Raw genomic sequence first — 14385 nt, forward strand, 5'->3', positions numbered from 1 at the left:
CACAGCATCAGTGGGAAAATGCCCAGGCAGTTTTCTTCTGTGCCGCTAAAAATGAGACTTCGGTAAGAAAATCAAAGTTCTGGTTCTGTGAAACTGTTAAAGAAACACAAAGTCTCTTCAGTGCTGCTGAGTAGATTTTTAGTCTGGAGGTTCACTTTAAAGTGTACCCGAGGCGGCAGGGGACTAGATGGGACACAGAGGCATGTTATGTTCCCTGCTGCATGGCATGTCTCTGTGTGAAAATAAACTGATGAGATAAACAATTGTATCCATCCATCCTCCTCCAAAAATTGACTTTTTTTTTTTTTTTTAGATATCCCAGAGTTTTATTTTATACTTAAATCTAGCTTTTAAAGGTAAAATCTATGAATTATGGACCCTTTTTATCTCTTTCCTGCTCTCAGAAGTCATTAACTGACAGGAAAGTGTTTTATGGCTGTAATTACTTATCAGTGATGGAAACAGAAACTGTCACTTGCATGCCTGATGTTTAACTCTTTCAGGCAGAGAAAGAAAAAAACACAGCATAGTCATTTGTGTGCTTGGCACTATCCATACACGTCTATCTCATCATTTCACATCGGTTGTCCTTTAAAGGCTTTTGGACTTCAAAGTTCCTTCTTCAGGCATGATATAGAACTGGATGAGAACCGTACTGTATTGCCTGAACAAGAAACTTTCGAACACTTGCAAATAAATCTTGTACAGTTAGTAATTAAAGACGTCCCAATCCAAAGTTCCAGCGATTACATCATGCTTGAGCTTCCTTCTGGGTGTAATTCAGTCTCTATAGGTGGGATGCCATTGTCATCACATCGGCACGGCTTCCTGCAGTGAATTCTGGGAGAGGAGGCATGGCTCTTATGTCACTCCCTGCCTTTGCCATTGATAGGAAGGGAGATACGGCTGTTTCAGCCAAGAAAGTTCCCCAAGTAAAATGAGCAGCAGATGAGAAGAGTGTATTGGTGACAAAGCAGCTCAGAGGCGATTTGGCTGATGGCCTATCTGGCCAGATGGTGGGGTCAGGTGACCACAAAAATGAAAACTCTCTGAAGTCTGGGCGGGCTGCATGAGATTATTTTGGAGAGATTACTGAATTAATGACTTAAGGGAACCCAAGGTGAGAGATATAAGGAGGCTGCCATATGCATTTACTGTACTTTTAAATGATACCAGTTGCCTGTCAGTCCTGCTGATTCTCTGCCTCTAAAGGCTCACACACACGTCCAACATGCACACAACCACATGACCAACACAACAAGCCACACGACCTGTATGTCCACATACCTCGACGGCTAAGCAACCAACTCAATTAACATACTGTGCACGCAAGAGGACTGACGGACAAGTTCAAAACTATCGTGATTCCTGGCTTTGTTTTTTGACCAGATGTTGATCTATCTTCCATGCCATTATTAATACAGCTTAGATGTACATAATTGATTGTGAAGGCCTGAAGAAGGGTCTACCTCGAAACAAGTAGACGTTGTTGCCTCTAAAACAATCGATTATTTCTCTGTGATGTCTCCAATTATGGGATGTGTTATTACAAGATGAAACCTTCTGAAGAATTTTTAATGATTTTTGCACTTTTGTTACTTTCGCTAAATTAAATATTAACCACTTCGCATCCAGACCTTGTTTACCACTTATTGAACAGAGCAGTTTTGACAGTTTAGTGATGTCCTTATTTATTCAGAAATAAATGTATCCCTACTTAGAACACAGAAATGAAATATATATGGTTTTTGTCAAGACAAACTAGGCTTTCATTGTATGACATTTTTTTCCCCTCAAACAATTTTGTTTTCTATGAATTTTAATGGGAAAACAAAGAAAAAAAATAGAAAAAACATTTCTCAGTTTTACTAATTCCAGTTTAAAAATAAAAAGTCCTACTGTAGATAAAAAAACATACATTTTGTTTGGCTATTCTTACTGCTTATCACAAAACTTAGATTATGTTCCGGGTCACAATTTATGGTGAAGATATTGGATTCTGAAATAATGCTACAGAGTGTATTTTTCACTATGAAATGAGAAAAAAATATTTTTAATAGTAAAAATCAATCTCATTAGCTCAGGAAACATATATTCCCATTCACCAATTAGTGCTGCATCAGATAGTGCCAGAAATGTGCACAGGAGCAAGTCCAATCCTGCACAGCACTGCTTCTGTACAAGTCAGTAGATCTACTGACTTTTGGATAAAGTGGTTACGCTCATCTTTGAAAAAACTTTGAGTCTCCTCTAACATATTTGTCCAGATATATATCCTTGTATCTATACATGAGTATATGCAACTGACCTGCTCAGCAGCTGAATCCAGATAGGGCAGGAATTAAGCTGTATTGCAGTGAAAAGCACATTTAACACAAACAAACAAAAAAATCTATTTTTTCCACTACTTTCCTCTTATTCTGTCTACATTCACTTCTGCTAGAATTGGCCTTGTTGTGCTATGGGTTTTAGTCATTTCATACGGTGTGCTTCTGTAGCCACTTCCATCACGTCCTTAGCCAGGTTCAGCGGTCATGTGAAAATAATAACACAATATATCTTTATGAATCTCAGGGAGTCAAACCAGTATAGCGCAGATTTCTGGTGGACCAAGTACGAACCTGGATCAAAGAAAGAGCCGAGACTCCACCTGGATGAGTTGCAGACTTTAATTTTTATTTCATATCACAGTGACAGCAAGCACAATGTTTTGGTCATCTAGACCCTCAAGTCCACTGGAAGGTCTGTATGCCCGAAACATCATGCTACTCAGAGCGGCGGTGTAGGAACCGTGGTTGCCCCTCTGATAAGACACCTGAGGGTAGTCCACCAGGGGCTCCTATGGTGTACAAACTGCAACTACCCCTCCAAGTGACTCCCCTGGGTAGGTTTCAAGAGGAACCCATTGGAAGAAAAGCACCACCATATTTTATGATGTTATTGTAATGACCATCTATTGCCCGTCAGCAGCTGTGATGATGGTTCTTACGGCAGAAATTACATAAAATACCATATCTATGGGCATGTTAAAAGGAACTGGTATTAGCCCCAGATAGCTGGACTTGGTCCTCTGAGGGCTTACCGAAGCTTTTAGATATTACTACTCTTGTTTCAGGAGAAAAGCACGATAAATAAATGTTCTGTGTGTGTTTGTTTCAAGTAATATAAATGATCACTAAACTGTGCTACTGATAATCACATTTCCTACCATTTCCTTTTTTTTTTTTCTCAAAAAAGAACTGGTATTGAAAGGAAACGGAGGGTGCCATATTTATTCCCTTTCAGAAACACTCTTTGCCTGGTTGGTGTGTGCAGGTCAGGTATTGTGGATGTCTGTTTTGTAGAGGATTGCGACTTGGACTCTACTCAAGCCAAGGGATTAGTGCTGTAGGCAGGCAAATGGCATTCCAAACCATTTTCACAACATTCAACCATTTTCACAACCATTCAGAACCTCCAGAACTGAATTTTTTGCAGTGTGCTGTGGGGGACGTGGGTGATTGGGAAAATGCTGCAAGAGCGAGGAGGCAACCCTGGACTAAGTCCGATATTGGGCCTATACTGGACTGGTGATAAGGCATGTAGTATTCAGGAAACCTTTTACCTCAGGCAAACCTAAAGTTAACTCTTTTGTCTAAGTTAACTCTTCAATCCTTAAAATAACTCCAGAATTCTAAAGTTAAAGACAAGCTGTTAATTAACTGCGTGTGAAAATAACTACAGAGGAGGTAACTTAACTACGGAGGAGGTAACAACTACAGAGGAGGTAACTTAAAGAGAATCTGTAACGTTAAAACGTCCCCTGGGGGGTACTCACCTCGGATGGGGGAAGCCTCAGGATCCTAATGAGGCTTCCCACGCCGTCTGCCGTCCCTCGGGGGTCTCGCTGTAGCCCTCCGTACAGCGGTGACGTAATATTTACCTTTGCAGGCTCCTGCGCAGGCGCTCTGGCTGCTTTCGCTCCGAAGGAGGCGGAAATACCCGATCTCAGTCGGGTCCGCTCTACTGCGCAGGCGCAAGTCTCCGGCGCCTGCGCAGTAGAGCGGACCCGACTGAGATCGGGTATTTCCGCCTCCTTCGGAGCGAAAGCAGCCACAGCGCCCCCGCTGGAGCCTGCAAAGGTAAATATTGAATTGAACAGTCGGCACAGTCGCCGGCTGTTCGGAGGGCTGCAGCGAGACCTCCGTGGGACAGAGGACGGCGTGGGAAGCCTCATTAGGATCCTGAGGCTTCCCCCACCCGAGGTGAGTACCCCCCAGGGGATCTTTTTGTCGTTACAGAGTCTCTTTAAGGAATGAAGAGATAAGATAACTCACTGTGCAGAGGTAAGTTTTCTCTTGCCTTATCTCCAGCATGATCTTAGTGAATTGAGGCCATAGTCTGAAATATGATTGGAAGGTGTTAATGCAGATGTCATGCAGACTCCACATTCCTCTCACTCCAGCGTTGCTTTACAGCACCACTCCAGGCACAAATTGTCTTGCTAAATCAGTGTAGGAACTCAACCGCAGAGCTTGTATAGTAGCCGGTGAAGCACATCACTTGTTGTATAGGATAAGAAGCCCAGACAATGTCGACTTCCTGTACTACGGACCATCACTGCAAAATGCTGCAATATTTTCACTCACGTTCAGTCTTTGCCCTACCCCCTTTTAGGCTGCAAACTGGGAAGATGCAATCCTAAAAGCAGCCACAGCCACACACACAGAAGCTGAATATGGCCATCATCACACAGCTGCTTTTGGTCACATGCTCAAAATTTCAACACTAGATTTTTTGGTGGCAGAAGCCATGTGTCACATGTCCATTCTCAGTTTACCAAGCTTTTAGGTTATATTTTTACGTGTGCCTTAAGAGGCTGTAAAGCTGGCCCATACACATAAAGATTACCACCCGATGTTCCAAAACGATTGATGTCATTCTGAAAGGAATCAATTCCTATCACACGCAGCACGTGTGTGGTAGGAATTTGACACACAGCGCACAGCAGAGTGATCGAATCTGCAGGGAATCGAATGGGAAAATTGATGTGTGTATGGGCACTTTAAAGGAAACCCGAGACAAGCTGGAGAAAAAAAAATACCTGAGGTTTCCTCCAGCCTCCTTCAGGCTGATCACTCCCTCGTCGGCCTCCTATGCCGCCTGGATCCTCCACTATTTGGCCCCGATAATTCTTCTAGTCAGGGACGTAGTGTGCATGTGCGGCCTTGGCCATGGGCCCCTGCCGCTGTAATAATTCTGCACAGTATCACTGCGCAGGCGCAAAGTGCTCCCACGTACGGGAGCACGATTGGGGGGGGGGGGGTTGTAGCAACTGAACCGCGCATGCTCCGACTGGCCCCGACTGAAGGAAATACCAGCCCAAATAGCGGAGGATCCAGGCAGGGCGGGAGGATGGCAAGGTAGCGATCAGCCTGAAGAGGACTGGAGGAAGCTCCAGGTATGCATGTATAATTTTTCTATCCTATGTCTCAGGTACACTTTAACACTTGGCTTGCTCCTACATGAAACAAGTGCGCTCTGGGCCTGATCTACTAGAGCTATAGTAGAGCAGTGGCCATAGCAACCAGGAAAAATCATTGCTCCACTAACATGAAACCTGATAGGCTGCTCCGAGCAGGTGTTTCATGATCGCTCCAGATTTCTTTACACTTACCGTATACGTCCATTATCCTGCTTCCAAGACTTCCCCTCTCACTGACGCTTCTGGCCAAAAAAGATGAGAGAAGATGGGCATCAGCTGCAGAAAAACCCTTTATTGTGGTTGGGTGGACACAGTGGTTACAGCAGTGGGGGGAAAAATAAGATGTCTGACAGCTGTTCACACTGCGCGCATTTCCAGCCGCGTTTTGGGAATGCGTGCAGGAGGCCGACACGCACGACATCAGACAGTGCATAGAGTGCACTGTCTGATGTTCACACTGCATGCGTTCCTGGACCAGTGCGGTCCGGGAACGCATGCTGCATGTATTTTTTACAGAAACGCATGGCTGACCCATTCACTTCAGTGAATGGGATCAGCCACACAACGCATACAAACGCGTTTGTATGCGTTGCGTTCCGAATGCACGGCCGTCCGCGTTTGTAATGTGAACAGGGCCTACTCTGCTTCTTCAGTTTTTGTCTCTGAAGAAGCAGAGTTAATCTCAGCGAAACAGCTGTCAGACAACTTATTTTTCCCCCCACTGCTGTAACCACTGTGTCCACTCGACCACACTAAAGGGTTTTTATGCAGCGGATGCCCATCTTCTCTCATCTTTTTTGGACTGCAAATTGAGCCTCTTTGGAGCACGCTGGAGGTAAGATCGCTTGTATTTTTTTTTTAATCTTCCTGCTGCATTTGCTGCCAGTGCTTTGCCTCTTTACATTGCATGACGCTTCTGGCCAATGGAGATTTGGAAAAACACATGGAGTAGCGTATTTGTCCAACCGCTCATGCTATCGGAGTATAGGGACACACAGTTCACATGCAGGAAACAGAGTTTAATACAAGTCTAAAGGAGGAGCAGAAAGGAACCACGGCACACTCATGATGCTGGAGGATATTTAAAGAGGAACTGTAACCAAGGATTGAACTTCATCTCCAACAGTAGCTGATACCCCCTTTCCCATGAGAAATCTACAGTATACCTTTTTTCGATTAGATGATGAGGGGAGGGTCTGTATGGCTGATATTCTGGTGAAACCCCTCCCACAGTGTGACGTCAGCACCTAGGTCCCGACAGTTTCCTCAGGGGTGTAGCAATAGGGGTTGCAAAGGTTGTGACTGCATCAGGGTCCTTGGGCCAGAGGAGCACTCCCTCAACTACAGTATTAGCTCTCTATTGGTCCTCTGCTAGTAATTATCACTTCTATAGATACTTTGAATAGTTGTAATCACTAACAAGCTGCTCCCCATCCCCTTCTTGCACCTCTGATGCTGTAGTTGCCATTGGCAGGTTTTGGTGCGCCATGTCAATTGATATGTATAGAGTGCTTGTGGGGCCCCGAAGTAAAACTTGCATCGGGGCCCACAGCTCCTTAGCTATGCCACTGAGTTTCCTGTCTGTGAATCCTGTTACATTGTGGGAAATAACAGCTGTTTCTAACTGCCAAGCAACCAGTATCTCCCTCTGTGCATATGTATATCTATAAAAAAACAACAACCTTTTAGCCTATTGCAATGTCAGTGGGTGTGGTTATAAGTAATGGCAGTTGGTGCTATATTTTTTTTTTTTCGTCTGCCAGTAGTAAAGATGATGACCTGCAGGCTGATTGTGGATCAAACAACATGAACAAATTACATGGCGCAAATCAATAATTTCTTGATCGCTCTTCTACTTTTTAACGTCTCACTTTGCAATGTATTGATTTATTTTTTCCCCTTTTCGCTAAAGTTCCTCTTTAATGTTGGTGTTAACTGAATTAGGTCACACAATGCATATTAAATGATTTTGTTTTTCCATTTTTAGTATGGATTTGTTAGCCGGACACATCAGATATTAAGAAGAGGCAGAAACAGGCAAGAGGAAGGCAGAATGAAGAAAGTTTATTACATTTTGAAAAGGTCAGTACAAAATGTTACACAAAATGTCTACTATTGGTATGTACAGAGAAGCGAGGTGTGAGCAGGGGCTACAGATCATACAGCATTGCTCTACATGCACTGTACAGGATCACATTAAGCTCCTACGTGTCAGTCTGTCATCTCCCCTTCAAGGAATTCTACAGCTAAACCTTCTGCACAATGAAAAATCACATTTCTGGCAAAGAACGCAGCCTGCCGCTTTACAGCTCAGCTGAAAGCCAAACTCCTAGGAAAGTTATGTGCCCAAAAAAGTCTCCATTTTGCCTACTGACGTTCTAGTGTTTAAACCTGAAGCGAAAATAAACTTATGAGATAATGAATGCTATGTGTAGTACAGCTAAGGAATAGAACATTAGTAGAAAACAAAACAAAAAAAAAAAAAAAAAAAAAAAGAGTTGCCTATTTTCCAGGACAGGAAGAGATAAAAAAAACACCTTCAATTAGCTATGCAAAAGAGGTTCTCTGGCCTACTTGACCCACTAGGTCCTGTTTTCTAAAGCAGTTAAACAGCAAAAAACAGTTAGGCCCCATTCACACTAAAGCGTTTTGCCGCCATTTTGGCAAAACGCTCAAACGCTAGCGCTTTTTAAAGCGTTAGGGTAATAAAAGTATATGGGCCCGTTCTCATTCGGGCGATTTGCGCAAATCGCCGCACATCGCCCAAAACGGAAAACGGGTAGCCTGCACAATTTTTAGGCGATTTCCAGGCGATCACGTTTCAGTACTATAGAAGCGCTAAACGCGATCGCCAAAAAATCGCTGCACCGGTCAGTGATTTTTCAGCGTGATATCGCAAAAAAAAATCACTCCAGCAACAATTGCCGGCGTTTTGAAAACGCATGTGTGAACAGGGCCTACAACAGCTTGGAGTAGGGTTTTACTGCAGACAACTTCAAAGGGTCAATATTTCTGCTTTGTTTTATAGTTTAAAAGACAGATTGTGGTTTATAAACTGCAACTGTGACAGTATGATGCAATGTTATAAAAAAATTAAATAAAAAAAAAAAAGCTATATAACTGAAAAAAATACGAGACTTTTCTTTGGTACCAACGTTCTATTCATTATCCATACTACACATACAATTCATTATACCCTACTTTGTTTTTGCTTCAGGTTTGCTTTCAAGCTTCATGCCAACCAATCAGCTTCCAAGGGCTATTTAGCCATGCACTGATGAGGAGCAGAAAGTCTGAAACAGACTGTGTTGCATGTTGGATGGGTGTGGCTCTGTAAGATTGATAAGCTATAGGCTCACTATACACCAGCGGTTCTGGATGCAAGCCTGGCTTCAGGGGCATAAACAGATGATTTGCATATTGGAGAGTGATGCATCATGGGAAACCACAATAGCTCACTTAAAGCTGAATTATCCCAAATACCTTTGGTTTAAAGAAGGCAAAACTAGATTTTTAGTAAGAGGGCTTTTCAGACTCTTTTAGCCCTTCATAACTTTCCTAGTGGTTCTGACTCACCATAAGCTCTCTGGGTATCCTATCTAATAATATCCCTTTGTCCCTGTGTCGCGCTACTGTGCATGTGCAGGACAGATAGTCGTTGGGACAGGACTGGGCTAGGGAGCCGGGCGGACGGGTGTGCGTGCTGTGGACCTAGAGCCCGTTTTTAAACAGGCCTAGGTCAACTGTAAATTAACTAAGTGTTTGAAACTGAAAGTCAGAATGGGTGTTGAGACTAAAAGGGAAATTGTAGTCTGGTAAAAAAATAAAAATCTGTTCTGCTACTTTTTTTTGCCCATATAGTTATCCTACCTGCTTTTACCCCAAAGTAATGTCATCTGAGTTAAAAAAAAAAAAAAAAAAAAAAAAAAAAGTCCTTCCCAGATTACATTGTAGTAATGCTGGGAGTGGTCATTGAGTGCATATCTTCTATCCAGTTCATTCAAAAAGCTCTTCAGAGGGGAAAATAACCTTGTACTTCATTCATTCATGAAACTTGCACACAGAAGTTCTCTGCTGTGTTTGCTTTTAGCCTTATCTTCTGCAATTAGTAATCAAATAATCGGTTTGAGCAGAGGCGAAATTTTGACATTCCCTCTTTCACGTAAAAAGGACCGTGGGTTAAAAATGCGTATTTATCCAAGTATATAAAATGTTTGTTTTGTGCCTTTGCGACCCCTAGACAGTTAGTTGCAACTGCGTTGCAACAAAGGTTGTACTGTACTTCTGACTGAATTCACCTTATAGTTCAGCAACACCTGCAAGAAGTGGTCTGGGGAAGGTTTTAATTCAACCCAGTGCTTTTTAGAAGCAATAGAAAGCTTTGCACACTAAAAGTAAACTGGACCTTGAACTCCAAAATTAATTAAACAAATAAAGTATCACCATATTACCCTTGCTTATTAAGCATTAACAGTCTTTTCTGCCTCTGTAAAGGCTGTGTCATGGCTGTAATTTTAATTAACTTTCAGAAAGTGTTATACACCTTCTGTGGTTAATAATAAGCAATATCTTGGAAGAAGAATCCAGATTTTCTATTGCCTTAAAAAAAAAAGAAAAAGAAAACTAACGGATTAGTGTGGCTCCGCCCACCTCTCAGACTAAAGTCTTTTACATACGTGCAAAACAGTTGCTTGCAGGGATCGCAACTCGATACCTTCTGTAGACCGTTTGGTGCTATTAAAAGTTGGAGGAGGCATGACACACGGGGCGGAGTGGAAGGGGTAAGGAGGAGAGCAATGTTTTCATCCTGCACTCGGCCCAGACGACCCGGCACTTTGGATTAGGGATGATCAATGGGATGCAAATATTTCCAAGTTCATGCAGGATTATGTGACTTTGTATGTAAATGAAAATGGACCAATCAATTTAAATCGGGGTGGGACTTGATTGATCCATTTTCAAGCTGCATCCCTATTTGGATGTCTCAGACCGCTGTACACACAGAAGATCAGGGCTTGGAGTCGGAGAAATTTTGGGTACCTGGAGTTGGAGGTTTCATAAACTGAGAAGTCGGAGTCGGGAGTCAGATGATTTTTGTACCAAATCCAGAGCCCTGGTAAGCATTAGACCTAGGAGTCGGAGTCGAGGAGTCAGAACTATTATGGGTACCTGGAGTCGGAGTTGGTGATTTCATAAGCTGAGGAGTCGGTTGATTTTTGCACTGACTCCAAAGCCCTGCAGAAGATTCACGGCAGAGGCGGCCCTAACCATGCTCTTCAGCCGAGAACCAATCCAACAGCTGACTGGAGAGGGAGTTTGATGGATGCCAAAGACACTTTTGACTACTGTATTTGTATTTGTATTTTTTTTTTTTTTTTTTTTAGAAATTACAAATATTAATCCTATTCCTTGCCCAATCCAACAACACTTCGTTCAGTACTTTTTTTTTTTAACAGGAGAATCTGATTGGCTGGCCGGCTTACTATGGCTGCAGCTACTCTAGAAGCTCACTCTAGGTAGAATTCCGTAAAGAGGATACGAACAGCTTGCAATGAAATCAATAGGAAATATCACTAAAAGCTCACAGCAAAAACTCTACATATTGGAGCACACAGAGCATGCGTCAAAAAGGCACAACTTGCTAGAACAGGTTTTGGTTTAAAAAATAAAGAGTAAAGGATTGATTAAAAACTATACAGAAAATATTTATATACATATACACAGATAAAGAAGCGTCAGAGAACATGCAAACAGAGCGGTGTCATATTTACAGAGAAACGGTAAAATTACACATAGTAATAATAATAATATAATGCTCTAATATTAAAATTCAAGTTACGATTCTCGCCATTCCATCACTTCTGTAAACTTAAAAATGGCAAATACCAAGCGGAGTTTTAAAAAAATACATATATCAATATATACACAGTCACTTCACATTTTTTGTTCAAGTGTCAAAATAAACCACGTGAAGGCAGAGTTGTCACTAGGGGTGGTGTCACCCTGTGCGGAAACTCATGGCGTCACCCCCCCCCCCCCTCTTACCCCATGAGCCTCCAACCTCACCAGGTAGTAACGTTGCTTGTTATAGGGCAGTGATCTGCAAACTTGGCTCTCCAGCTGTTAAGGAACTACAAGTTCCACAATGCATTGCGGGAGTCTGACAGCCACAGTCATGATTCATAAAGTCAAATGCATTGTGGGACTTGTAGTTCCTTAACAGCTGGGGAGCCAAGTTTGAGGATCACTGTTATAGGGGTATGTTATGATGAAAACCATGTGGCCCTGGTGCCCTCAGAATTCCATTATCAGCTCATCACAGAGCTGCCAGAAGTGAGAAGTACATTAGGCACTAGCCCGGTCTATATTTACATAGCCGACTCCCCTCTCCCTTAACCTGGAGCTTAGTGACACCCCCTCTGCTGGTGACACCGGGTGCGATCCGCACCCCCCCTAGTGACGCCACTGCGTGATTTCACAAAGGATGCAACGTCTGCATCAAATCAGAACGGTTTTGAATCCAAAAAGATCACTTTCAAATGGAAGGGGGAAGTAAGATAAAAAACAGCCATCTTTGGGAGGGGCAGGGTTGTAGAGAGATTTGATAGATGCTGTTCTCATTTTAACATCAGTATCCCACGCCTATATATTTGTAGATGAGAAATCTATCATGTCATTTTGGATCATGACTAACCAATCAGTTTACGCTTTCAGGGGGCAAAGATCCGGCCCCTTTTCCTCTCAGGGGGGTTGTTCAGGATGATCATGTGCCTTTCATGAGCGAGATAGAAGCTAGCAAGTTTGTGTGACAGCACAGTCTGTTGTCATGTTTGCTTTAAGGTGAAGCTAAGCGGGTGCAGAAGAGTTTTTATAAATCCTTCACATTCTCTGTGAATTGCCCTCATAGTGAGGATTATTAAAATGATGAGATCAGATATTTATTTGGGTCAGACATTCAGTATCACAACAATGAAAACCGCCCTGACCCTCCAGGCAGTGACCATGCTCTTCCGCTGAGCTGCAGAAGAGGTTACAGTGTGTGAGGGGGGAGTGTGACCCACAATACTGGCAGGACAGAATTACAAATGCATGGCGTTTTAAAGACTGTTTACATGTATCTATTTAGATGATTGCAGTTCAGGATTAAAGAAATGAGAAATGTATTTTACTTTTAGGGAGAGAACAATACACTCACTTATCCCTTAAAGGAAACATGAGGTGAAAATAAACGGATGAGAAACAATTGTATCTATTCCTCTTTTTTTTTTTTCCTCCAACTCTTTCAAGGCAGAGGGGGGAAAAAAAGGGGCACAACATAGTACACATGTGTATCTCATCAGGCCACCTCATGTATCCTCAGTGTTCCCCAACCCTGTCCTCAAGGCCCACCAACAGTGCGTTTTGTGGAAATCCACAGAGGTAGTTAATCAGCTCTGCTGAGACACTAATTACCTCACCTGTGTATGTTTGTGGTTTTCTGCGAAACATGTACTGTTAGCGGGCCTTGAGGACAGGGTTGGGGAACACTGCTTTAAGGTACCCGGTCCTGCTCTGGTGTAATCCACAGCTCTGTTCTCCCCTGAAGGTAACTCTTTGCAGTAACAGCTGTGAAGAAGCTTTAAAACTCCTCCAAGATGGCCTCCATACCACTTCCCTTCTGGTAATGGGAACTAGGGGACAGTAAAGGATGTTGCTTTGACTGACAGGCACAATGTCTGGAAGTGGTGTGAGGGACGTCCATGGAAGAGATCTGGCACGGCTATATGATAGGATATCGGCCAGCGTCTCATTCACCACAATGCTGGGGGGTAAAGAGGGCTTTGGAAAATATATTCTTCCCTCCCTAACGGTTTTTTGCCCACAAATTATCTTTAACGGTAACCTTTGTACAACTGTTAATGAATGAAGAGGGACTATCCTAAAATGTGCCCGCCCCTTACATCTTCACTATCACTGCTCTTATTGGATAACGGTCATAACTGTGATGTCCACTAATCTCATCACAAACATCACATGACTAGAAATCGTGATACTGGTAAATAGGAGTGGTTCAGTGAGGGAGGAAGGAAGGGGTGGGTGCACTTTAAACTCCGCCCAAAGTCTCACTTCATAAGTAGCTGGACGCAGGTTCACTTTAAACACTTAAGGCCAGTACCTGTAATAAACAAAGTAGAGCTGATGGGAGCAGAGGAATACCTTACACATGTTACCCACCCCCCCTACACACACACAAAATAGGAAAGACCGGGTAACCCCTTCCCTTTTGTTCATTTCAAGCTGTAAACAGTTTTGGCACTTTATTTGTAAACATTTTCTGCAGCATCTTGGCACTGTGCAGTGTTAGGATACGGACAATGGGGTGATATATACATGTTACGGGGTCTGTTTATAAAACACCTGGAGATATGGAAAAATCTGAACTCATTGGAAGACGACTGCAACATTCACCTCAAAATTTAAAAAACCACCAGCCAGCACACATAAAATGATTGTAGAGTACTCCCACCAAGGGCTATGGCTAATAAAACTTATCTTTGTGTAGAATTAAGAGATACTTTGATTCAATGCATCCTGGAGTACTCCTTTAAGAATGGTCTGCATCACTAAGTTGGAAATCCCCCACTGCCCCTGAAAAAGGGTGCAATGAATAGCAGATAGTAGAATATCAGTAAAATGACCAATAGATTACTACTTAATTCATGAGTAAAATATCGGAAATACTTAGATATTTTACTATGACCTGACCTAATCCTACCCTCTCACAGAACCCTCCCTCTACTGATGCCTAACAATAAGACCACCCCCCCCCCCCTGGTGGTGCCTAACCTTAAAACTCCCCAACCTCCCCTGGTGGTGCCAACCTTAAAAAGTACCCGAGACGAGAAGCGTAAGGAGCGTCTTAGGTACCATATTTACCTGGG

The 14385-nt window shown here is 42.9% G+C and overlaps 1 protein-coding gene across 6 annotated transcripts in view; it reads right to left on the minus strand.

Annotated features, from left to right (window-relative positions):
* RGS12 (regulator of G protein signaling 12) overlaps positions 1–14385 on the minus strand; it is a 267131-nt gene that overhangs the window by 13562 nt on the left and 239184 nt on the right. The gene's annotated exons all lie outside the window — the stretch shown is intronic.

Source organism: Hyperolius riggenbachi, chromosome 1, assembly GCF_040937935.1.
Source record: "Hyperolius riggenbachi isolate aHypRig1 chromosome 1, aHypRig1.pri, whole genome shotgun sequence".
Lineage (NCBI taxonomy): Eukaryota > Metazoa > Chordata > Amphibia > Anura > Hyperoliidae > Hyperolius > Hyperolius riggenbachi.